Raw genomic sequence first — 19,834 nt, 5'->3', positions numbered from 1 at the left:
AGGAGATTTTAATTGAAAATCTATTTATCTGCTTTTCTTAAATTGATTTGGCGAGGCTTCTCCTTCCCACCATCAGACCCAACGCAGAGGTCTACTTTTTCAACCAGAATACAGATCAGTAATAAAACAGTTAACAGTCTGGAAAGCCTCGGCCCTGCTCTGTTAGCCACTATAGCTCGTAAAATCTCCTTCTCTTTGTCTTCCTCTACCTGTGAGGAAAGAAAACTTCACACATGGACAAACAAAGCCAAATCATTTATATATGCGCTGACACATCGTCAGCTGCTCCACTGTGCTCCAGAGCACAGTGAGTGTATAGAGGCTGGGAGCCATTTCTAGCCATCTCTGAGAGCATAACAGACTCAACCAGTAAGGAGACTGTAAATAGAGCTTCCTGGCTTTTCTTTTCAGCAGGATAATCATAGTACTTCCTGCTTCAGTTGGCTGTCCGGAACAAAGCCTTTATCACTATATTTCACCTAATGCATTACTTGTAAATACCTATGCATGTACATTTCTCAGTATTGTTGTAAATTGCCCCCAGGATCATCTACGTCTTCTGAACAAGCCCAGAATAGCTGCATGGAAGCTGTCACTATATGCAGGACTTTGCCAAAAGCTGATAATTTTCTATTAAACTACTCACAATAGTTATAGAACAGTTAGTTGATCGTCTTTGCTTGAATCTGGTTCATAACATGGACCTGAGTCCTTATCAAATTCTGAAACAAGGGTTTCATTTGTTACTTTTAATTGCATACCAGGGCCACCTTCTAGCACCCCTTTTCCCTCCAGAACTGTATCAGTTACTGGTGTGATAGATGGAACCAGGGGGTGGAGACTTTACTCTGAGGTTTTCTCCATATTGACATGACAGCATCACACAGTTGCTGCAGGTTTGTCGGCTGCATCCATGACCAGAATCTTGCGTTGCACCACATCCTAAAGCTGCTCTACTGGACTGAGATCTGGTGGCTGTGGAGGCCGTTGGAGTCCAGTGAACTCATTGTCATGTTCTAGAAAGCAGGTGGAGATTTCTATTTCTATTTATTAAACAGGAAAAGATTAAAACAATCGGGTCTGACTCAGTTTAAGAACTGTTTTTCAGCAGGTTCCTGCTCTGCAGAACATACAAACCAGACACACATCACAAATTCCAAGACAAGACAGAGAAGCAGCTTTAGGGGAGGCTATGGAGCCACCTCAGTGGTCACAGCTGTACCTGTCCATTAGATGGCGAGCAAATATTCTTTTAAATAGTCTTTGTGATGTTATAGTCCTGATGTGCTGTGGGATCTCATTCCAAGCTTTAGTGAGCACATAAAAGAAAGCTCTCTGACCATAGCAGTTCCTAAAGACCGGTAAAGGCAAAAGTCCATTTGTAACAGATCTAGTCGAGCGTTCGAACCTTGAGCTGAGTTTTGGTACCAAAGCAGTAAGTGCTGCTGAGATGTGTCCATTCAAGATTTGATAATACAATTTAATCCCATGGCTTATTGTATAGTTCTGAAATGTCAAAGCATTAGACAATGATAGTGCAGAGCAATGGTGAGTCCAGCCTGGAAGCCTGTTATGGATCTTGTGAGCTCTGTTATAGAGTGTTATATAGTGATGATCTGAGCTTTGTGACATGGTGCATTATCCTGCTGGAAGTAGCATCAGAAGATGCTCCACTGTGGTCATAAAGGAATGGACACGGTCAGCAACAATACTCAGGTAGGCTGTGGTGGTTAAACCAGGCCATGCTGGTGGGCCAAGAAAACCTCCCCCCACCATTACACCAGCAGCAGCCTGAAGTGTTGATCCAAGGCAGGATGGATCCATGTTTTCATGATGTTTCCAGCAGATTCTGAGCCTAGCATCTGAATGTGGAGCTGAAATGGAGACTCATCAGACCAGCAACGTTTCTCCATCTTCTATTGTCCAGTGTTGGAGAGTTTGTGTGAATTGTAGCCTCAGTTTCCTGTTTGCACCATCCTATGTTTGCACCATCAAGTCGTCTTCAGCATGTCTACATGACTAGATGGTGCCATATGATTGGCTAATTAGATATTTATGTTAAGAGGAAGTTGAACAGGTGGAGCTGATGAAGTGGATGATGAATGTACATCCTGCTTATTAAACACAGACAGTAAATCTGCAGGTGTGCTAGCAGGTAGCCTAAAGAAAAGAAAATGAACAGAATTATTCCAGCATTCCTACCGTCAGTCACACTGGTCAGGGCTACTCTATTTAAATCAGATATTCACATTTTTACCTCTTTATTCTTACATGTTGTATATATCGTTGAATTTCTACTGTGTATGTGTGGTATGCTTAGACATGCCTTTTTATTAATGCATTCTCCTAAAAAAATCATCTTAAATGAGAAATACACTCAGTTAGGCATCATTTATCTGAACTAATGATAGTCGACCAGGTTTGAAGGTAATATCCACTGATGGTCAGAGGATAAACAATCTACACATCAACACATATAAAGAGACTGTTTTACTGAAGCTCTGATTAATATTTTGTTCAGTGATTCTGAATCATTTGTTCTTTCTTCTGTGCTGTAATTATTGTTCATAACTGGTGCTACAGCCTTCCTCTCCTGTCTGTTATGATCAAACTTCTCTGTAACAGTAGTCTCTGCTTGCTGTTTTTAGTTACCTGCAACTCTTTGCTCCTGATTTTCCTGACAAATGAAATGGCCCTGATATGATGATGTGTGTGTAGTATGTATTAGTGCAGTAAAAAGAGAAGAACGAGCTGCAGGTTTAAGCAGATGAAACTCAGTTCAGCCTGAGCAGCATCCTGTCAGATGTTACAGATGTGCTATTCCCTCCTGTAGGTCCCCCCCAGGCTGCAGCAGCTGCTTCCATCTGCTCATCGCTCCTCACCCCTGATCCCCAGTGACAGTGCTGCTGAATGCCAGCCAAGCCAGTCCTCCAGGTCAGTCATTGACATGCACGCCTGCTGCCTCGGTCTGGAGACGAGCTTTTATTTACAAATGCCACGTTTCAGGGGCAAGAACCACTGACTGCTTTCGCTAAATCAAAATGACCCATTTTCTTTTCTTTGATTTCCCCAAAGCCTCTCTCTGGCTAGACTGAGAGGGTGTGGCAGGAAGTTGCTGGTGGCAGGTGATGAATCAAGGGGATGTATGAGTCAACATGAACTGTGATTCTTTCAGCTGCACCTTGTGATGGATCATCTCCCTTTCATCCTGTCCCCAAACTAAATGTCTGCTGCATCCACGAATGTTAAAGAACACAGGATGATGGTGTTGTTAGTATTCAGCTGAATTTCCCTCCATGATTAACATTTAACAGCAGTGGTGTGTATTTCCTCGATTTACAAGGAAATTATAGTTCTGTAGGGAAGCCTGAGAACTGATACTGGTGTAATTTGCTCCCACTCTCCTTTAATGTGTCTCCACTTTCTTGACAGCATCTGCAGACCCATCTGTTCCTCTCTCCACTGAATGCATTTCCATCATTTCTTTGTTTATCTTGGGTCACAAATATATTTACCAGCAAGTGATGCAACAAGACTCAGCCAAGCTAACTTCTTCATGCAATTAAATACCTGCATACAGAACCACAGTGGTCATCTATATACACTATAAAAATGTATAATAATTTGTTACAGCCAAGTTTATCAGATTTTCTTACACCATAATTTTAACTTTGACCCAGCTTCTTTGGATTTGGGTAATTGAAAGACGCTACATGCAACAAGTCAGAGTAATAAACTATAGTTTCTACATTGTAAAAAGAAAATAGTTGAACAAGCTTCAATAATTGGCTTCAATTGGTAAAAAGTGATTGAAATAGGTTCATCCACATTTAGTTATTAAGTTCTTTAAACACATTAAAACATTTAGTTTCTTTCAAATAAAGAAACTGAATCACTAAAGAGATTCAAATTGCTCAAAATTCATTATTTAATTATCCAAAAGTAATTTGATATACATCTTAAACTTGATTATATGGGGCAAATAAGCATATTTGTTTTAGTTTCTAAAATAGGACAATATTACAGAAATTCTGAGAAAAGTATCAACAACAGATGTTTATTAACAGCATTATTTCAGAAACTGCTGATATACTGGGATTTTCAATCACAACCATCTCCAGGGTTTCCAGAGAATGGTCTGAAGAAGAGAAAATATCCAGCGAGCAGTAGTTGTCTGGACCAAGATGGAGCATAAAACCACACCAGATGCCTCCTGCCAGCTAAGAACAGGAGGCTAAAATTCACACACACTCACCAACACTGGACAATAGAAGATGGAGAAACATTGCTGGTCTGATGAGTCTCCATTTCAGCTCCACATTCAGATGCTAGGCTCAGAATCTGCTGGAAACATCATGAAAACATGGATCCATCCTGCCTTGGATCAACACTTCAGGCTGCTGCTGGTGTAATGGTGGTGGTGGGGGGGTATTTTCTTGGCCCCATAGTACGAGCATGGCCTGGTTTAACCACCACAGCCTACCTGAGTATTGTTGCTGACCATGTCCATCCCTTTATGACCACAGTGGAGCATCTTCTGATGCTACTTCCAGCAGGATAATGCACCATGTCACAAAGCTCAGATCATCTCCACCTGCTTTCTAGAACATGACGATGAGTTCACTGGACTCCAACGGCCTCCACAGCCACCAGATCTCAGTCCAGTAGAGCAGCTTTGGGATGTGGTGGAACGGGAGATTCTCATCATGGATGCAGCCGACAAACCTGCAGCAGCTGTGTGATGCTGTCATGTCAATATGGAGAAAATCTCCGAGGAATGTTTCCACCACTGCTTTTTCTCTCAATGTAAACTATTGTTTTAAATTAAATTAGACCTTTTTGTACAGGTTTAATGTCAAATAGATAATTACTTAATTTCTCTTATCAGAAGAGGGGTCCAGGAGGCTTTCCTTGCCACACTATGTACTATACTAAATCATACACTGCATGACATCAGTCGGTATACCCACCACATCATGTAGCAGACTTTGGTTCTCAGTCCAGCTGCAGAGCGGTAATGACGCGTGGACCTGATTAGTGGAGCTGGCAGGGTTGGAACAGATGATTAATGACTTACTGATGGCCTCTGTGAGGCAGCAGTTGCTTGTGTTGATCAACATTTACAGTGCAATTAATTCCATGAACTTCATCTGAATGAAGGACAAGGCTTGAGAGATAAACACACATACTCCAGTGTAAAAGACCTCCGTGCGTAAAAGAGAAACATAATTGTTCCTAAAAAGGTTTCCTCACATTTATCTACTTTTTCCTGTTTCTGACTTTAATTTTCATTTTGCATCAAACAGCCTGAGTGATGCAGCTGGGATGGTGTAGAGACACTTTCACCGGCGGCTGGTGAATTACAGCTGCAGCCGAGTGTGGCAGAAGGGAAGGAGAAGAAAAGCTATCACTTCATGTCTCCTGGGCCGGGTCACCAGAGTCATGGGGCTATCGTGCATGTCAGGAGCTCCAGTCTTTAATCACAAAGGAGACGCTTTCCCACTTTTTCTCCTGTCACTTCATTGCTCGCCCCAGATCAACCGACCAATCTGCCGGCTTCCTGTCCAACTGGCTGCTGAGTCAGCTAACAAATAGGTGTCTCAAGATTTGCCCATAGGACCCTCTGTGATTACAGAAGTGCATTGTCAAATACACTCATGGGTTAGCAGCCCAAATTTACTGGACATATAGAGACAGAGATCTGTGCTTGGAGCATGAGCTGAATCCTAAACACTTTTTCTACTTTGTGAAGGGCCAGTTCTTTTAATAATAATAATAATAATGATAATAACAACACCTCACAATTTAAATAAGCAATTAAAGAAAAAAACTAAAACAATTAAATAAGAAGACTTATTTATTCTATTGTCTACAAAATGCACTTAATTTTTGTCTTGAGCATTTTAGTCCTTATTTTAATGTATATTGAGCATTTTGTGTATGGTGTTTTGGTGAATGAGGTGTGTATGAGGGAGCCTGACTTATGTAATTCTGCTCTTTAAAGTTGGCTTTTGATGAAATTTTATTTGCATTACATTGACGTTGGATGGAGGAGCGGAGGCCTGATTATTGTTTGTGCCTACACACTGAACAGCACTTCAGAGCACTTCAGAGCACTCAAGCTTTTTGAGGTCCTTGGATGGGATGTTGGAGGGCACTCCTTTAGGGGACTCCCTTGTTCTGCAGGGGGACTTCAATGCTGATGTGGAAAATGACAGTGAGACCTGGAGGAACGGACCCTCTGATCTGAATTCGAATGGTGTTTCATTATTGGACTTACATGCTTGTCATGGATTGTCTATAACGAACACTAAGTGCAGGCATAAGAGTGTCCATGTGTGCACTTGGCACCAGGACACTCTAGGCCGCACTTCGATGATCGACTTTGTAGTCTTGGACACTCGGGTGAAGAGAGTGGGCAGTCAACTGATCCCCACCTAGTGGTAATTTGGCTCAGAAGAAGGAATCTAATCTAACTAAAGAAGGAATCCTATTGAGCCTTTTGGCCTGGGACTCGGGAGGTAGCTAACAGGTATTGGCAGGCTAAGCAGAACCTGGTTCAGACGGAGTTTGGTAGATTGTTCCACTACAAGGGGACAACAGAGGAGAAGAGTCTAGCTACTGATTTTGTGCCACGTTGTGGTGGGTGCACTAGGCGTCTTTAACTGGCAGAGCATAACTGTCGAGAGGGAGTGTAGCTCTGGATTAAGGAGTGGAGGTAGACAGGAGCCATTTGGGTTATTGTTTTGTAAGCCAGAAGCAGAGCTTTGAATCTGATGCTCTGCAACTGGAAACCAGTGAAGAGCGATTAGCAGTGGAATGACATGAGCTCTTTTGGGCTGGTTGAAAACCAGACATGCTGCTGCATTCTGGATCATCTGCAGAGGTTTAACTGAGCATGCAGGCAGGCCAGCCAGTAAGAAGTTGCAGTAGTCAATGCATGAAATGACCAGAGCCTGGACCAGGAGCTGTGCCATGTGTTCAGTCAGGTAGGGCCTGATCCTCCTGATGTTGTAGAGAGCAAATCGGCAAGATCGAGCAAGTAATGGTCCTCAAAGGTCAACTGGTTGCCTATCATGACACCAAAATTCCTGGTAGAAGATGTAGACACAAGCGTGATAGAGTCAAGCTGCAATCTTATCTGTGGCGGTAAAGAAGGATTGGCTGGACAGACAATAAGCTCGGTCCTGGACAGGTTTAGTTGAAGGAGGCAATCCTTCATCCATGCAGTGATATCAGCAAGGCATGCTGATATTTGTATTGAGTCGGTTGTGTCATCAGGTGGGAAAGAAAAGAAAAGGAATACTTTAAAGACCTCCTCAATCCCACCAACACATCTTCTTAGGAGGATACTGAGTCAGTGGACCCAGGGGTGGGTCCTCCTATCTCCTGAACAGAGAAACTGGCATTCGACCGTGTCCTCCAGGAACTCTTGTGGGGGGTGCCCCCTGGAGCATGGAGTGCCAAACCCCCTTGTGCGAGCTGTCAGGTCCCTGTAAAACGGTTGGCAGAGCATGATCTGCATTGGTGGCAGTAAGTTGGACTCATTTGGTTTGGACTCAACCAAGGCTGCCCTTTGTCACTAATTCTGTTCAGAACCTTTATGGACAGAACTTCTAGATGCAGCTGACAGGATCTGGTTTGGTGGACTCAGGACTGGGTCTCTGCTTTTTGCAGATGATGTGGTTTTGTTGGCTTCCTCGGGCCGTGATCTTGATCGCGATTTGCAGCCGAGTTGGGATGAGAATCAGCTCCTCCAAATCTGAGACCATGGTTCTCAGCTGGAAAGGGGGTAGTCTCCTCTCCAGTTTGGGAATAGGGTCCTGCCCAAAGTGGAGGAGTTCAAGTATCTCATGGTCTTGTTCAGGAATGAGGGAAGGATGGAATAGGGGATTGAAAGGTGGATCAATTTGGCGTCTGCAGTGATGCGGATTCTGCGCCAATCTGTTGTGGTGAAGAAGGAGCTGAGCCAAAAGGCACCGTCAAGCTTTATCATTGGTCTGTTCTTATTTGGACGTTTCTCTCACTCTGCCAGCATCCTGTGGCAGACTTGTTCCGATATACAGCTGCTGAGCTTCGCTGGCTCCGCTGGTGTCTGCCTGAACCTCCACTGCCAGTGCTCTATCATCACCCAGACATCGCCCATCATACCCGCCGGAGATACATCCATCGTGGGTCCTGCAGGAATTTCTCTCACGACAACTCTAAACCAATAAAATCCTTCTGGTCCACTAATCGTCGCCCTCACAGAAACTCTGGCCAGGGCGTTGATCGTCACGCATTAGCTGGCCCAGCTAAATCTGCTGTTAAACATGATAACACCAGGGTCAGCTTCGGTCTGCTGACCATCCGCTCACTCACGAGCAAGGGTCATCTCATTCAGGATCTCCTTACAAACTTAAGTTTGATTTTCTATGCTTGACTGAAACTTGGAAACAGCCCATAACTTTTCTCAGCTAAATGAATCCTCCGGTCTATGTTTACATCTGTCATCCCCGTGGCAACGACTGGGGAGGAGGTCTCGCAATGATTTATGATTTGATGGTACTGTATCCAAACTGTATCCAATTCTGTTCATAACTTTTATGGACAGAATTGCTAGGCGCAGCCGAGGTGTTGAGGGGATCTGGTTTGGTGGCCTCAGGATTGGGTCTCTGCTCTTTGCGGATGATGTGGTTCTGTTGGCTTCGTCGGGCCGTGATCTTCAGCTCTCACTGGAGCGATTCTCACCCCCTCCAACTGTACAGCTGATGAACTTCATGTAACCGATCATTTCCTCCTCTCATTTAATGTTACACTCTGTTTCTCTGCAATCAAGTCACCATGCCTCATCTCATACCGGCTGTGAAAGTCATTGATGTAGATGCTCTCTGCCTTAATATTGAAAATCTTTCGCTCCCTGAATATTTTTCAAACCCAGATCAACTTGTAGTTCATTACAATAATAGTTTAAACAACGTTCTCAATACCTTTGCCCCTGTTTCCTTCTCCTCACCTGACCCCTGGTATACCCCTGAACTAAGGACAATGAAAGCAAAAGTTTGTCAACTTTAGCAGCTCCATAAAAGAACTGGTCTCATGGATTCAGTTGCTCAAATCAAATCAAACTACTATTCCAGCCTGATAATTACAAATGAAGGAAACACCAAAATAATGTTTTCACTGCTAAACAAAATTCTTCAGCCGCTTCCTACTTCCTACACCCCCACCTGTACTCAACTGACACATGTAACGTCATAATGCTGTTTTTCACAAAGAAAATTCACAATATTCACAAGCAATTATGTTTAAATTCTTCGCCTCCCTCCCTGCCTGAACCTCTCCTCCACCATTAAGCCCTTCTCTAGCTTTCAACTCCCCACTGCTTCTCAAATCTCTGACCTTATCTGCCAATTCAAGCCCACCACCTATCACCTTGATCCCCTCCACACACCCTTGATCAAATCTTGCCTCTTCTCACTGCTTCCCCTCATAACCGGCATTATTCACTCGTCACTCACCACTGGTATTGTGACGTCATTATTCAAAACTGCATCTGCCACTCCTCTCCTGAAAAAACCTGCTTCTGATCCAAACTATTTTAAAAATCTCCACTCTATCTCTAACTTAGCATCTTCAAAATTCTTGAAATAGCCACTCACTTCCACTGACACCTGTCTCAAAATAACTTTTATGAGCCTTCCAGTCTGGTTTTCACCCCCCATCACAGTACAGAAACTGCCCTCATAAAAATTACAAATGACCTCCTCATCGCAGCTGACTCTGGTTTACTCTCCATTCTCATCTTTCTTCGGCCTTTGATACAATCTCTCACTCCATTGTCCTCAGTAGACTCTCCTCCAGAGGTATCACTCACTCCCCTTGACTGGTTTCACTCGTATCTCTCTGGCCGCAGTCAGTTCATACAGTTAAAATCATTCAGATCTGACCCCTCCCCAGTCACTACAGGTGCACCCCAGGGCTCTGTCCTGGGGCATACTAAATTATCCCGTAATCTGCTACAAAATTATTATAAAAAAGAAAAAAATAATCACATAATGGCAGAAAATGGCAGCAGTAAATGACTTTTAAATGTTCTGTAAACATATAACTGGATGGTTTGCTGAATTATCTCCAGCTGGACCTTTTAACAAATTAAAAAGTGAAGTCAGAGAATGGAAACTGCACATAAAGCTCATCACAGTGACAGCAGCCTGAGCCATGAGCAATATTTTCCTCTCATATTATCGGACAGTACATACAGCCTTGATCTAAGTTTAGAGCAGAGAGTCTGAATCAGTGGCACTTTGTGTGATCTGTTTTAGTGTTACACAAACACACTCAGTCAGCTGCATTTACCAGGACTTCAGGCTTCCTTTAAAAATGCCAAAATGTCTTTTTCGTTAAGTGAATCCACATTGAATAATAAAGCCATTTGGGTTAGATTAATTTCACAGCAGCTGTTTTTGAAGTGGTGTATTCGGCAGATTTTAGCATTTGCACACGCAGTTTGATGTGGAACACACCACGGGCTTTGCTGTCAATGTGACGCCCCTCATTTCAGTGTTATCTGGTTTAATGTTGCAGACGCACATGAGGAACATCGTCTGCAGCTACAATGACGTGGTCTGAATCAGGAGGGTCCAATCACTTTAGTTCAGCTCCACATTCAGAACAATCTGGTCTCCAGTGGGCCGGACAAGTAAAATAGCAGCATAATAACCCATAAATAATGAAAACTCCACATTTATTGATTCATTATTAATTAAAATCAATTAACATGTTTACATTTAATGACCTACAATTTTAGTAGACATACTTTCAACAACATCTTGCCTCAGTTACATTAGTTATTCTATTTTTATTTTAAGTTTTTATTGTATGTTTTAAAAATATGAAATATATATATACGTTTAAAATATAGATATATATCTGTTTAACATAAACACAACATTGTTTAATTTGATAAAAAAAATTGTACAATTTACTTCATATGTAAAGTAAGGAAGGTTTTTTTATACAGCACCTTTCACAGACGCTCATTTCAAGCTGCTTCACAGAGTAGATGAAATTAACATGAAATATATAAAACAAAACACATAAAATAAATAAATAAATTTGAAAAAAAAAAAGAAAAAGCTGTCATAAGAGCCCAGGACTAAGTAAACTAAAATTAAAATGTCTCCAGCTGCTTTTTAAACACATCAAAACTATGTAAAGATTATTCACATATTTTGTATTATTACATGTGTTATATTCATTTTTTTTTTTATTTATTTATATGTTTTTTTTTTTTAGTTTACATATTTTACAATCTTTTACACTGATTCCAACTTTCATACCAGCATGGATCTATAAAACCAGCAAACACTGAATTCCAGGTATGTGGAAGTAGAAAATTTAAGTATTTTAAAGGAACTTTTCTAGATCTAGAAGTTATTTTAAAAGTACATACATGTACTTTTCCACATGTGTAGTAATCCTGACACCAGTTCTCCTCCTGCTTTGGAAATCTTTTAAACAGAAAAGATGAAACCTCACCAGGAAACATTACAGATTACAGTTACTTTTATTAAAATAATACAGTTTAATTTAAATATTATTGTTAATATCGTCTATGTTATTTTCATATTTAGCAGATTAAAGTGAAAGAATCTTTACTGGTTTCCCTTGGGAGCATTTTTTCTTGGTGGGATCTGCTACAGAGACAACACATTCGGACTCACAATCAATAAATAAGCACCCATAAAAGTAAACATAAAACAATAAATCAATAAAAAATTATTATAAAATTAGTATAAATAAAATTGATTAAAACAAACAAGTGACCAAAGTGCTTCACAATTTCACAAAATAAAACAGTAACAAATAGAGTTAAGATTTTTTAAAACTAGTCTATTAACGCTTCACATTCAGTCAGAGGAAGGCCATAGATGTGTTTTTAACAGATATTCAAATGATTGTTTGCTTTGAATGGTGCAGATATGTAGCGTTAAAGTAGTCCACAGTCTTGGGGCTGCCACAGCGAATGCATCACCTCCACAGGTTAATGCTGATCTCGGGACATGGAGCAGAAACTGGCTGGTTGTGCTGAGGAGTGCTCTAATAGGTGCGTGGATTTTGAGGAGATCATGCAAATAGGATGGGTAAAGTAAATAAAGTGCAGAAGCTATAGGGGAGTTACAGAAGGCTTACAGTTGTCTACCAGACATCACAGACTTCCTGTTCATCCCGACATATCTGATCATTAATGCGCTTCACTGACAGGGGGATGAATGAATGTTTGCATCGGGGGACGCTGTATCTTCTCCTGAGTTTAGTAAATCATCTGGGAATGATGTATCGTAACAGATTCAATGGTCACTCTGTAAAAAAAGTAACCGAAACACTGATTGAGCAGAGAAAATACAGGCTCTGATGGATGCAGACACAGACACTTGACACTTACAAGTCCCAGCTTAAACTACGATGGATCTAAACCCAGCTATGTATGGGTCAACCTGCTTGGCATTACCACCATGTATAGTCATAAGGCCATGACCTCCACCTGACCTGGAGCCCACCAGCATCTCCACCATCTTCTCTGTGTTCAAGGTACCTGCAGCTGATGAGCAGGACATCAGTCCACAAACTCTGTGGCTGCTTTAGTTAGAACCAGTTTGTAGCAGACTGAGAATTACCTTGACATCTGAAAATTTCCCCACATATTGCCTCGGCTGGGAACAAATTCAGTCATACAATGTAAATAAAAAAGGAGAAATTCATTCTGCGGGCCAGACTGGGCTCTGTGGTGGGTTGGTTTTGGCCCCTGGGCTGTATGTTTGAAACTCCTGATCTAAATGCGCATGAATTTGGCAGGGTGATGGTGTGATCTGAAGAAACTAGCTGCTCCTCAGATTGCATTGTGTGCGCAGTAAAGGTCTGTGCAGCAGAGGCTGTTAGAGCTCATTGCTGTGCTTGTGATGAAATGGCCATGCATGGCTTGCTGGGCAGCGAGGAGGCCCATGGTTCATTTATACCACATGTGGATCTGCTGAGCTTTGCAAATATTTGAAATGTCAATCCATTTGATAATGTCGGTAGGCTCTGAAAAGCAGACTCTGCACTACAGGCAACTCACTGTGGTGAATTTACTTTCCATTTACTCTCTTCTCCCTGTTTACTAATCCATGTCTCTGTAGCCACATCAGTCCACATTACCAGCAGAAAGCCGAGAAGAGAGCGGACATGTTAGACACGACTGCAAACATCCTGTACATGCAGTCATTTGTAACATTTGGAACATGTATGATGTGCAAGGTTTTCAATGATTACTCCTTAACCCTTTAAACTATCTTGCTCATCAACTAAAATCCAGACAGGCATCGGATCAAATAACTACAGACAAATTAGACACAGTATCAGACCCAATAAAGATTAAGGTATCATTTAAGTCATTCTGTAGTCCAGGGAGCTTCTAACATCTGATGTCAGATGTTAGAAGCTCCCTTAACTGTGTTAGAGTTAAGGGAGGCAATAAATTCAATAAAAAGCAGCAAATCGCCCGGTCAGTTTCCTGTTGACTTTTATAAACAATTCTCAAGTCAGCTGGTCCCTTTACTTTTGGAAAATATTTAATTATTCATATAGTCACAGTTCTCTACTCTACTTACTACTAGCATCCTAGTATTTCTCTTTTATCTGTGATTTTAGCCCGTTGCATGGAACCTGTTACCCTTGGTCATTTCAGAGGATCAAAATGAGGCACTCGCTCACTGATCCTGAGGTTGTGAAACCTCTTCTTTTCGTTACAGCAATTTGGGTTCAGTGCCTCTTTTGTCTCATGGATCAAATTTTTATACTCTTCTCCTCAACCATAATTAAGTACGAACATTCAGTGCTCAGATTTTTTCTTTCCTCTCTTTGCAGTACATGTTGGGGGTTTCCTCACTCTCCACTTTGCGCTTGCCTTTAAACTGCTTCCCATTGCAAACCAGAATGATTTAGAAGTATAAGGCGGTACGGGGTGGAACATTGGGTTTTGTTGTACGCCGACGATCTTCTCCTGTACATAAGTATGTATATGGTTGTTTATATTTTAATCGATTCAATGATACTAAACCTGTACAACTTATGTAAGATAAAATATTGTGTGTGTAACTGGAACCAGCTTTTAGGAAAATGATAAAATAAAGAAAAATAACAACATATTTGCCCTTGTACTGATCATTCACACTAATAACTGATCTGAGCACAAGTGGCCACACATGACACACTGGGACTAATTTTAATGTGAACAGAGACACTTTGAGCTTAAATCCCATCAGCCAGGATGCAGGACAAGATTTGAACAGCTCTAAAATAACTTTATTACCCGTTTTATGATCAATAATTCATAAAATTACAGACATTTGTTCAGTAATTTTATTTTAAATGCAATTAAAAGGGATCTGGACCAAATGCACACAGTATAAAAAGACTCTGTTACAGCAGTCATTGTCCCTGGAAATACAAAAACAATTGGCATCCCAGATTCTTCCCAGGACCGAGATTGCTTCAAGATAAACCGTCAGACATGCTGAGCCCAGCAGTGGACATCCAGCCAGTGTCTGTGGGATTTATGGTTTCTAGGAACAGTAGAGATGTTCATGTGTGCTACTTTACATTCACACAGTGAAGTAATCCATCACTTTGTCTTCTTGACCCAACTCATACTGGATTTAGAAAGATTTTCTTTCCTTTTTTTCTGAGCTGAGCGAAGCATTATTCACCCCGAGCCACTTGAATGCACAGAAACAGTTTGGTATAATAATGAGGTTTCTTCATATTTGTCAGGTCTGGGTTGAAAAATGGATCTCAGTGAAGTGTTTGTGAATCTGGGAGATCACCTGAGTGTGTGTTTTTATAAGCTTCATCACCTCTGAGTGAAACTTTAGTTTTTACCCACTTATTAAGACAAATCTTTGAAAACCTTCTCCCTCCACTGCATGCAGTTTCCAGCTGTTATGTTCACATAAGCCCCCATCATGCTCAGTTTATTTTATCATCTTAAAAAAAAGAATCAAAGATATCCAGCATCGTGTGCAGCAAAGGGGAACGTGCGGCCAGCCGCCTCAATCCCTGCAGCCCAGTTAATGGTGAAAGATGTGTTAATCTTCCAGCTGCAGGAGATTGGGTGCTGTGAAAGCATCCAATACAGTCACAGATCAAAGAGAAATATTAAGCTCCCTTTTCATTCCTGCATCTCATCTGCCCTCTGACAGTCGCACGAACACCTGCTGCCCAATAAGTTTCCCTCAGGCACATTTCCTCTTTCATTCATCTACTTAATAGAGGGAGAGACAGAACATTGGGAGAGACGGCACATCACAGAGGGAGATTTAAAAAAAGGCCAGCCAACACTACAAGCTAATGCTTTACATGCCAACCGCCCACCATCACCACAAACACTCAGTGTGTTTGCATTTCTTCAGGGACTCTTAAATTATGACTATAAATAGTCAATAGTAATAACCATCTTCTATGACTTGTATCCTACCAGACTGTACCATAGTACAAATATGTAGAGATATAATACTGGTCCTGCTCAGCTTTTTTCACCAAGAGCCCAACATGGAGCTTTCTCCCTGGAAAACCACTTATCAAGTCCTGAAGTCCAGCTTTCTATTCTATCCAGCTGTTCTCCCTAGTATCTCCAATGGTGTAATGTCATTTGTAAAAGCATCACAGTCATTATTCCTGGTGGCCCTCCAACTATTTTGTTTTACTCAAATTAATCTCCAGATCTTTACACTCACAGGTGAAGCATTAGATTAGTGGAGGAAACATATATGATGCTATATGGTTGTACCTAGTTAATCTTCTGATATCTAGAAAATGTAAATATTTCTCTGATTGTATTGAAAGCAGTCACCCAGTCTGCTGCACTAGAAATGTGCTCTGTTCCTACTGCAAAGCAGGAGGATGAGTCCCAAACTACTGACTTAACCAACATTACAGTGATAGCTGAGGATTTTCTTAACCATTCTTAACTGCCTGCCTTGATTATTTGACTAAAACAAACGTCAGATAAATGTTTACAAAACAAAGAAACTTAGTGATACCAATGCATTGTAACTAAAATGTTTGTGTGATTAGATAATTTTGTTAGTATTACAATTGCATTGAGGGCCCTTCTAGGCCCCTGTCAGTCATGGGTCCCTAGAATCCTTCCCCTTTACCCCCCCTTTTTGGCGATCCAGGCTGAGGTTGAACAGGCCTCCTGATTGATGGAAGATACTCTTCATCATCAGTAGTCTTCTTACCTCTGTCGTCGCTGGCCACATCATAAGCCTGGTGACCTCCTTGTACCTGAGCAATCATGTCTTCAGCCAATGGCTGCTTGAAGTCAAAGTACTGTAGCTTCTCCATCTCTGGTTTTCCAGAAACATTGTGGTCTGACCTGTACTCCATCCAGCTTGTTGTGGCTAGATCAGTGAAATGCAGGGCTGTACGCAGGGTTGAAGCTGATCATGTGGTCGAACAAATCGACACCGTCCATGTTTTTGTTGTATTAAGCTACAACAGCTGGTCGAGGCACAGTAACATGGTGTTTCTCTTTTGTTGACCATCTTATGCAGCTGTGCTGAGGTTCTATTCCATGGACAGTGGAAGCCAGCAGGACTGCCTTATTATCCTGCCACTTTGTCACGGCAACCTCAGATGTTTTTCTAACAACTATATCAGATTGATCTCTTCTTTGTTTTTGTACCTTGGTGTCATCTGACATCCTTGACTTGCACAGTGCAGGGGTTCGATTCTTCATAATGGTCCCTGTTCCCAGGAGACCATTTGTTTTCAAGGTATCCAGTAGCTTGATGGAGGAGAAATACCTGCCAACGTACAGGTGTGCTTCTTTTGGAAGAGATTGTGCCATCCTTGCAGCTGCATTTCCTCCGATTCCAAGTTGCTGGCCAATGAATGTATTCTTTCCTTTGTAAACCTCAAAATCCAGAATTAGACCACTGGGAATGGCAAGGACAAATACCTTCACTCCTGTTGGGTTTGGTTTTCCAGGCAAAAACACTGGCCTGTGAACATAATCATCTACCAACACATTCCTTCCTTGGCCTGGGCGGACTGGGCAAACCTGGTTGTACTCTGTTTAAGAGAGGTCTCACTTTCCAGAGGGGATCATTCTTCTCCTCATCAGACACATCAAGATAATTTGAAGAATCTGTCTCGACTCATAGCATTGCTATAACTGGGACCCTGGTCTTTGCTGGCAAGTATGTTCACATTCTAGGGTACCTGAGGCATGATGTGTACATGGACATGCCAAACAATGTTTTCAGCTCCTCTGGTGTCATTTTTAGACCTCCTCCAGTGATGAACACCTCCCGGTTGTTTGTTTTTTCTGACATTTCTTTAAAAACGTTGTCTTCTATGTGCTTCTTGCTGCTTCCATCAGAGGGCAGGTACTTCCTACTAAAATGCAGGACTAACAGACACAGATACTCTTTTGTCCCTGCAGCCATTACCCTGTTGAACAAGTAGTTTTATTTATTTTTTTATTAATTTATTATTTTTATCAAAGTCCTTTTAAATATTTTGTGTTATTTGTGTGTTTGTGACTGATTGTTTTTACTGTACAACAAATTACCCTCACGGGATAATAAAGATTCCTTGAACCTTGAACCTTGAACCTTTTGGAAGTAAATAGAAGGCAGCAAATTTTGATGGAATTGTCCAGCGCTGTCATCAGAACTGCTGTCTTCCACAAGAGGGTTGAAACTTAAATGATAAAGAAAGGTGAGCCAAAGTTTAACCCACTTTCAGCAGATGTATCATTATTAGTGTTGGGGTAGTTACTCTAAAAAAGTAATTAGTTACTAGTTACTCATTACTTCTGTAAATTGTAATGAAATTACTAGTTACTGCATTTGAAAAGTAACTTCACTACTAATTTCTTTACCATTTCATCATTCACTGTGTAGACATGGACAAACATCATAGCTGAATCATGACAGCTTGTCTGCATAGTGTTTGCTGTATATTGTAAACAAAATGGCTTTAAAACCTCAAGAACAACATCCCTGTCTGTGGGAGGAAATGGACACACTTGTCTCATCATCATTTTATCTAGTATTTTTCTAAACCTGGGCGATTCAATAGTCGACAGGGGGAGCATGTCTCCTACAATGAACCTGCAACTAGCTTGTTATTTTCTGTCTTCCTGCTCTCCAGGAAATGTTGAAAAAAGCTTGGCTTGTTTAGGTGGGTTGGCTGCTCCTTCCACTGACCGGCGAGCAGGATCTTTTACCACAAGTTTGGACTGAAACTGGACTAAAAATAATGTGAATATCGCCACTGACCAAAAGCCTGTATCTCTGACTCTCCAGCTTCATTTATCTTTCTTTTTAGTTTGTGCACAATCAGCTACGTCACGCAAATCGATCTCTACGGCAACGTGCCCAGGCAAGGACACACACAGGCAGCAGCATGCACGTACCACTTAAAATAGATCAGGACTTTACGCATAGACAAACACGGCTCGAGTAACACAAAATAACATGTTACTGTAGTCCAGTAAAATAATTTAGTTACTGCATTGTAATGCATTGTTTTACTTCATCACCCCAAAAAGTTACAACGTTACTGTAACATGTTACTTTGTAACGCTTTACTCCCAACAATGATCATTAAATATGTAAACCAGCAGGGTCAATAGTCTGCTAAATCAAAGTTTGAACCGTCCTTTGTGTGTGTGTTTGTGCCTGTGTGTGAGTGTGTGTTTGATCAACAGTGTAAACTAAAACCTCTCTCATTTTCATTTTTACAGTGTAATACTAATGAACTTCACAACTTTGGCTCACACATTGCTCCTGACCCATAATACACAATCAGTATTACCCCTTTTTCCTGGCTCAGGCTCAGCGTCAGTCTACTTGCAGAATCGTCTTCTGAGTGTTAATTTTCCTCCTCTCTCCCCCTCATTCAGCTCATGTCTAAATCTCCCTCCACAATTCTTTGTAAAATCTTAGATATCATAAATAGATAGATAGATAGATAGATAGATAGATAGATAGATAGATAGATAGATAGATAGATAGATAGATAGATAGATAGATAGATAGATAGATAGATAGATAGATAGATAGATAGATAAAAGTTTATTAATCCCCCAAAAGAGAAATTTCGCTGTCCAGCAGCAAACACAATCACAAACCAAGCACACACATAAATAAGAGTAGAAAAGTAAAATGCACAGATAAAAAGTAGTTCAGTTCAGACTTATCTGTTAAACAGCCTAATAGCTGAAGGGATGAACAACTTTTTAAACCGTTCTGTTCTGCAGCGCAGCGAGAGAAGCCTGTTGCTACGGTTACTTCGCTGGTTTGTCATTGTGACATGCAGTGGATGTTTGGGATTGCTCAGGATGCCCTGCATTAGAGCCATCATCCTCCTCTCCAACACAGCTCCCACATAGTCCACTTTCCTCCCCATCACAGACACACAGTTATTGTTCAGAAATGAACACTGCTTTATTCACCTTGTGCATTCCTATCGTGCACTCTCACTGCGGGTCCCTTTAAGATTCTGTGTTCACAGTTTTATCCAATGCCTGTGCATAGGTTCATGAGGGGGCCTGCAGGGGTTGCACATGAACAGCGGATGGATTCACTGATCATCCAATCACAAGCCTGCATTCCCGTCACAGTGAATCAGCCTGCAGACCTAAGGGCTCCTCTGATGCTGTTCGTTCAGTATTATGAACAGTTTTTGTTCCATAATAATGCCTCAAGCTATTAATAAGTTCCCTTGTGTGCCTTCATGCGTCCAATGAACATACCATGATTGGCAATACATGTTCAATAAATAACATTAAGATCCATTC

General features: G+C 41.3%; 1 long non-coding RNA gene across 1 annotated transcript; it reads left to right on the top strand.

Moving 5' to 3' along the window:
• Positions 1–1,174: 1,174 nt before the first annotated feature.
• On the top strand, positions 1,175–17,734 carry LOC121633982. The gene is made up of 4 exons (XR_006009159.1): positions 1,175–1,373; positions 14,752–14,761; positions 16,415–16,417; positions 17,723–17,734. It is a non-coding gene; the product is annotated as an uncharacterized LOC121633982 (long non-coding RNA).
• The last annotated feature ends 2,100 nt before the right edge of the window (positions 17,735–19,834 follow it).

Source organism: Melanotaenia boesemani, chromosome 22, assembly GCF_017639745.1.
Source record: "Melanotaenia boesemani isolate fMelBoe1 chromosome 22, fMelBoe1.pri, whole genome shotgun sequence".
Lineage (NCBI taxonomy): Eukaryota > Metazoa > Chordata > Actinopteri > Atheriniformes > Melanotaeniidae > Melanotaenia > Melanotaenia boesemani.
This window is presented reverse-complemented; position numbering and strand designations above follow the sequence as displayed.